Raw genomic sequence first — 7,704 nt, forward strand, 5'->3', positions numbered from 1 at the left:
CTTTTTTATTTTGTTTTTGTTTTCAACAGGATCTCACTAAATTGCTTAAACCCATTTAGATCTTACACCTTCAACCGTCCTTCCTCAGTCTACTGATGCTGGTACTACACACTCTATCACCAAACCCACCTGAGGGACACTGAATGTTACAGGAAAAAGCAGGCTGCTCTTTGGTCCTGGAAATCATGGGGACATGGCAGCAGGGGCAGGGGACTGGAGACAAGTGATGGGGACAGCAGAGCCTCTCTTTGGGCCTCTTTAGTACGGATCTGTGGCCTCACACAGAACAGGAAGTCTGCAGCTGTCATCCAGGGGCCTAGGTGGGTGATGTGTGTAAGAGAGGGAAATCTGACTTCTGAGCCCAGGATCAGAGCTCAGGGAATCCCAGCCCTGCCACTTGGAGTGGAGCTCTTCCTGCTTGGCCTGGGATGTGAGGATTAAAGGAGTCACAGCCTGGGGCATCAGAGATGCAGAGTCCATGAGCACAACACTCAGGTCTGGGAAGAATGTAAGCACCTTTTGTCCACAACACTAATCAAAGAGAGGGTGATACCTGTTGGGCCTCTCCTGGTGAGTGGATGCTCTGGCCAGCCCCACACTGGGCCTGGAAAAGCGGGAGGGAGGGAGGAAGGGAGGAGAGAACTAGGGATGGGCCCTCGAGGCTGATAGTGACTGGCTTCTGAGTCATGAGGCCATGGGCAAACCTAAGCAGGTAGCAAGGCTGGATCAGCAATTCCAGAAGAGATGACTCAGCAGTTAAGAACACTGGCTGCTCTGCTAGGGGACCCAGTTTCAATCCCAACACCCACATGACAGCTCACAACTGTAACTCCTATTCCAGGGCTTCTGACACCCTCATACAGACATAAGCCAAACACCACTTTCCATAAAATAAAATATAATTTTTTTTAAAAAAAAATGTTGTGACTTCCCAAGCCATCTTAAAAAGAAAAAGGTCTGGATTGGACCATAGACTTGTCTTCCTGACCTCAGCTGGAAATGTGTGGGAGGGAGTGAAGGCTGCTTTGAGGCAAGAAGCCCAAGAGGCTACAGAAGTAGCTCAGATGAAATGGTGGGGCTTACTCTAGGCTGAAATTCAAGTCAGGGAAGTAGGCTAGTAAGCCAAGGGTCGACAGGAAGCTTGTCTCTTGTCCCCAAAAGGGCCCCGGAGCCCAGTGAAGGCAAGCTATTCTCATGGGTCTAGCACATTCTTCACTTAGCAGTGACAGACACAATTGTACACTAAGGCAAACAAGGAAAGACAGCCACCACCTCTGCCTCATCACGGAGGGAGGGAGCCACGGGTCAGGCAAGGCTGTCTTCTGGTTCCCAGCCCCATGTTCCTGTGGGTCAGAGATTTCCAGAGACTGAGTTCTTAATAGTATTTCTGCTGGCCAGCATGGCTGGCTCCTTTCAACCTTAGGGCCATCCGTGTGTGAGTAGCTGAAGATGAGGTGTCTTACTGACCGCAGGTCCATGGGAGACAGCTCTGATCCTGTCGGCCATATTCCAAAGGCCAGCCCTAGTAAAGAAGGCTTGCCGGAAGAGGCTGTTCTGTAGATTTAAGTTCGAGGAATTCCTTCCCATATTACTGTCTCCCTCCCACCCCACACTTACTTTATGTATATGAGTACACTGTAACTGTCTTCAGACACACCAGAAGAGGGCATCAGATCCCATTACAGATGGTTGTGAGCCACCATGTGGTTCCTGGGAATTGAACTCAGGACCTCTGGAAGAGCAGCCAGTGCTCTTAACTGCTGCACCATCTCTCCAACCAGTGCTGGACTTCTAAATTCCTGTCTGAAAGGAAAATTGAACTCTTCTAAATGAAGAGACATGGCCAGGCCAGCACCTCAGCCTTCACTGACCTAACCTCAGTCACTCACACCCAAGAGAGAGTTCTCACACAGCACAGGACCTCTATAGATCTCCCATGGCATTTTAGAACTCAGGGTTTCCCAAAGCAGTCCTGGAAGCCACTCTGGTCCCTCAGCTGACACACAGTGTATGATCCCAGTCAGGGATCAGGGTTGATGTACAGTACAGGAGGAAAGTAAGTAAGTCTTCAGGAAAATGAGCTTCAGCCCTAGCTTCCGGAAGCAGAATTCACTTGGGAGTCCTTCCCTATGGTCCAGGAAACTTGTAGCTTGGTGTTCTTCTGGTGTATAGACTTAGATGTGGGGGCAGAGAGCCCAGCTGAACACCGAGGTGTCTGGGTTGCTGCCTCAGTTTACTCTGACCCAGACACGTTGCCTACAGTGGGTATTGGGTTCTGCGTCCACAGGGTGAAGTGCTGGCTCCTAATCACATGCTGAGCAGATCCTGCTTCCTCCCAGTGAGCCAATGACTCTCCGCTGTGTGCCGCCCCAAGCCATCATAAGGGGAGGTGGAGAGTCTGCGTGCCACAGGGCATCAGAACAGCTAAGCCTCCGGCCCAAACCTGCACAGTCTTAGCAGGTAGCGTGGGTGGGGGTAGGGAGAAATGGAGCAGTGGTCAAGTGGCCCTGGAGAAGCTGCAACTTTCGGTGACCCCACTTTGCTCTCCTGCTGTGCCAACGCAGCACAGTTGTGAGTGAAGGAGTCTAAAGTCCATCGCTCCACCCTTTCCAGAGACCTTCTGTAACAGTGGGTAGCAGTCACCGAGATAACCACCTGATCAACGTCAAGCTTGACCAACCCGTTCATCTTCCACCCTTCAGAGCTCCAGAAAATAAGTTCCTTTCCCAAGATTACTCATGAACAGCAGGGGACCTGGGATCCTCACTAGGTACCGTGCATCCTCACAACAGAACAGAGCTTCTTTGGAGACCCTGTGCGGCAGGATGGTCCAACAGGTCCCATCAAGAGGGCAAGAAAATAAGCTAAACCTCTCAGAAGACTTTCTCGAGAGTGGCCACTAGGGAGCAGTACAGAACCCTAAGTCAGAGGGTGGGGCGCACTTACCCATTCCCAGGAAAGAACTACAGTTCGAACTTTTTGTTTTGTTTCGTTCCTCAAGACAGTTTCTCTGTGTGTGTAGTCCAGGTTGTCCTGGAATTCACTCTGTAGACCAGGCTGGCCTCGAACTCAGAAATCTGCCTGCCCATGCCTCCATCTCCTGAATGCTGCGATCAAAGGTGTGCCCCACCAAGGCCTGGCAGGTCAAACTTTTTAGTAGCAGTTACAAACCATATTTTTTCGGTCACATTTTCATTTCTTTGCTGATATATTTTCTCTATTTGTTGTTATATGGACTGTAGACACAGGGAGAAAACACAACCATACAGATACCCAAAGGAAAACCATTCCAGGCAGAGGGAACAGCCACTGCAAAGGGCTCTGCTGTGGAACCATTGCCGTGAACTGTGGAGAAACAGCCAGACCGAAAGGCCATGGGGAGTCAGTAACAGGGAAGAGCAGCTATCAAATGATAACGGGATTTGATAGTGTCAGGCCTCAGGCTTTACTGCTGATGGAAAACTTCGGGAAGAGTAATGTGTAAGATCTAACTCAAGAGCACCCATTGCCCTCCAAAAGACCCAAATTTGGTTTCCAGCACCCAGATCAGGTGACTCAACCTCCAGCTCCAGAGGGACCCTGTGTCTCTGGCTTCCAAGGTATACACCACCCACATTAAAAAAAAAAAAAGGAACTTTAAAAGTAATCAAAATAAACAAGGGATCCAGCCCCTGTATTAAGACTGCAAGGATGAGCGTCTTCAAAGAGGTTATCACCCACTGGTGACATCCAAGAGACAGAAGTGACTGGTGTGTGTGGTGTGGCTGGGTTCCGGATACATTTTGCAGATAATAATACCTAAAGGATTTGTTGACAGCTGTGATGTGAGATGTGAGAGAGAGAGGAGAGTCAGGGATGATTTCAAAGTTTTTCCACCAGAGCGGTTGAAAGACTGGATTTGCCATTTACTCAGGAGAGTGTGGGAGGAAGAGGCATTGGAGATGACATAGGAGGCTATATATACATGGGAGTCTGAAGTCTGAGGCAGGGCTGGGCTAGGGAGGTAATACAGGATGTGGATGACCGGGTCATGTCCAGAGAGTAGATGAAAAGGAAGAGATACTAGGACGACCCCAGAGCACCCTGTCAATCATTCAGGGGGCAGGCTAGCACAGAGAACCAGGGCAATGGTGCCTCCTGCCCTCCCAGCCTCGCCCCCTCCTTTGGTTCACCCCCGACCCCAGCCTTCCCTCGGAGTATTCCCTTTAGCTGAAGCTGGGTGTGTGATGAGCAGGAGTTGGTGCAGACACTACCCAGCCTACTTCTAGCACAGGGAAGCGCTAATAGCAAAGCAAAAACAAACTCCTCTGTCTCTGGGCCTCATCTCTGTTTTACAAGTGAGCAAACAGAAGCCCAAGGAGGCTCAACAACCTGCCCGGGTTTCAGAAGTGGACGCTTGAAATGTTGGGCTTTTTAATATAAGGAGGGAGTTTGCTGTTTTGTTTTGAAACAATGTTTTTCTATGTTGCCCTGCTGCCTTCAAACTCCTGGACTTAAGCAAGCCTCCTGATTCAGTCTCTTGAGTAGCTGGGACTATAGGCTCTGTGCAGCTATGAATAGCTGTTTTGTGTGTGAGCATGTGCATTGCGTGCCTGCATGCCTGCATGTGTGAGTTATTGTCATTTTATTGTTCCTGTATGTTATTTACATTCTTGTTTATAATATATTATAATATACAGTTTAAAGCCCAAAGCTAGCTGAGGTCATAAACCTTGGGTAAGACACGTGGCCTTTGGTTCCCTTGAATGCAAGAAGACTGGATGAGAGATGAAGTCCCGTGTGCCCCACATAAGCCCTGTCTGCAGCACTGGCAACATGAGCTGGGAGCTGTTTCCCTTTTACCTCAGGTCACACAGTTAGTGAGGGCACAACAGGAGCTCAGGTTTAGGCTGGTGGCTTCCTGGTCTTTTTTTTTTTTAAAGATTTTTATTTATTTTATGTTTGTGAGTACACTCTAGAGTGAGTACCCTGTAGCTGTCTTCAGACACACCAGGAGGAGGTTTCAGATCCCATTACAGATGGTTGTGAGCTACCATGTGGTTGCTGGGATTTGAACTCAGGACCTCTGGAAGAGCAGGCGGAGCTCTTAACCACCGAGCCATCTCTCCAGCCCCCTTCCTGGTCTTTTGAAGTGTTTCAATACACTCCTTATTATATGGATGACTGGAATCTCTCTCAGACTTACTCCTTCCACTACAAGGTCAGGGCAGAAGTGGGTGTGGAATTGAAGGGTTCACCAATGGGGTGGCCACAGCCTCCCTACATAAAGGTCATCAGCATGAGGTGGCCGTTCCTACCTATTCCCAGGCTGCAAGACTGGGTAAGATCCAGATCAGAGCACAGCCGGTGTCCCCTAGCAAGACTTTGAGAGAGCGAGAGGGCAGGCCAAACAAAGAGTAAGGGACTCTTCCCAAAGCTGGACCACCAGGCTGAGACCTAAGCCCTCTCCAGAGTTGAGAGGAGCCTGCCACGGGACTAGCTGTACCTGCCTCACTTCTATGTCCCTTCTCAATAGCTCGGGCAACTGGAGAGGCAGGCAGGATGGAGAGAGAGGTCTGAGAAAGTCATCTGGGAGGCTACCAAACACTAACAGATCCAAATCTCATTGTCTAGATGGCAAAACAAGGCACAAAGTCAGAGGGGCCGACCGACAGTGTGGCTGAGACAGGAAGAACGGGAGAGGAATGTATTATGAACAAAGCCCAAAGCCCCAAGCCCCACAGCTGCCGTGACTCCCACCCCACCCATCCTGGCTGCTTCCTTCCTTCCTTCCTACACTGAGGCCTGGCTTTCTCCTCCAGGGAAGCCCTTACTCCTTTCCAACACTTGTCCTCCACTATTCCCCAGGCCTGGCCTCAGTCTCCCAGGCCTAACTTCTCTGACCTCATCTCCTTCCGCCCTTCACCATCTTTGCACTGCAACACAGTGACTGACCCCTCAGCCTCCCAGCTCGTGGGCTCTGCACTGGCTTCACTTCAGTCCGGCGTGGTCTCCCCCTAAGGATCCACACAGCTCACCCAGTCATCCCATACCTTCCCATTCCCACTTCCTCCTCCTCAGCACTGTGGATTGTAAATGAATATAAACTCCAGGAGAGTGAGGTCTTCCTTGTGCCTCTGGCCTTGAAGCTAGGTGGCATCTGACCCAGGGCTTTCAACCAGTATCCACAGGGGCTGGAGAGGACCGATCTGTGGGTGAGGTCAAGGCTCTCATCACCTGACACTGAGACCAGAAACTGCAAGGTGTTATCAGAGCCAGGCAAGGTACCTCAGGCCTGGGATCCCAGCGTGAGGGTTAACACTTGGAGGCCAGCCTGGGGTACATAAAGAGACTGACAAACAAACAAAAAGTTTATTTCCAGTGTGAAGGCTTAGCAGGTAAAGACACTGAGTTGGGAGGGGGAAAGAATCAATAAACAGGGGAGAGTAAGAGCTCAACCCTGGAGCCTGTGCACCTCTCATGTGTCCCTCTGGCTTACAAGGGCCTGAGAACTTGCCCAGGGTCAAGAGAAGAGGCCACCATACAACTGGCTGGAGACTTGTAGCTGCCAGTACCTCCCTGGTCACCTCCAGCTCTGTGTCGCTTGGCTTTCATCCTCCTGGGCCTGGTCTCAGTCTCCCAGCATGGGACACCACCAGACACATTCAAGCCTCTCTCTTCCCTTCCCGGATGCTGGTGATCCCAGTGGGCTCCATGCTGTAACCTTCCTGGAGCCCCATACTATAATTCTTTCTTCCTTACAGATTTCTGTTTATTTCTTTTGTGGAACTGGGGACCAAACCTAGAGCCTCATGCTAGGCAAACACTCTGCCACCTAAACATACCTCTGTGTGTGTGTGTGTGTGTGTGTGTGTGTGTGTGTGTGTGTGTGTGTGTGTGTGTGTTTCTCACACCTGCCACAGCATTCATGTGGAGGTCAGAGAACAGGAGTCACTTCCTTTTCTACATCAAGTGGAACCAAGGAATCAAACCCAGGTAGGCAGACTTGGCAGCAAGCTCCCTCCCTACTGTCCTCCCCTCCACACCTTTTATTTTATATTTTATATAAATATATATTTACTATATTACTTTTGTTCTGATATCTATCCTACTTTTGTTCTGAAAAGTTGCCCAGGCTGGCCTTAAACTTTCAATATGTCAAGTGTGACATACTGTGCTCAATTCAGGCTTTTTCTTTTTTTTTTTAAAGATTTATTTTATTCATTATATATAAGTACACTGTGGCTGTCTTCAGACACACCAGAAGAGAGCATCAGATCTCATTACAGATGGCTGTGAGCCACCATGTGGTTGCTGGGAATTGAACTCAGGACCTCTGGAAGAGCAGTCAGTGCTCTTAACCACTGAGCCATCTCTCCAGCCACCAAGCTCCTTCTCTGATGTGACAGGGCTCTAACCCATGCCTTCACACATATGAGGCAAGCAGTCTAATAACTGAGTCATATCTCCAGCCCCTGCACTGATTTCTACACTTACAGTGCAGTGTTGTCCTGTTAGAGATCTTATGTGGGGATTGATCTACAAATCATGAATCTGCAGACCCACTGCAGACCCACTGCAGACCCACTGCAGGCCCACTGCAGACCCACTGCAGACCCACTGCAGGCCCACCGCGCTGACCCTTGCTGGCTCTTCTCAGCACTTTGCCTCATGATTTTCTTTCACTCTAGGCCCAATTGTCCCAGCTCTAGCATCCTGCAGTCT

This window comes from Rattus norvegicus, chromosome 5 (assembly GCF_021556685.1).
Source record: "Rattus norvegicus strain SHRSP/BbbUtx chromosome 5, alternate assembly SHRSP_T2T, whole genome shotgun sequence".
In the NCBI taxonomy this organism is placed as follows: domain Eukaryota; kingdom Metazoa; phylum Chordata; class Mammalia; order Rodentia; family Muridae; genus Rattus; species Rattus norvegicus.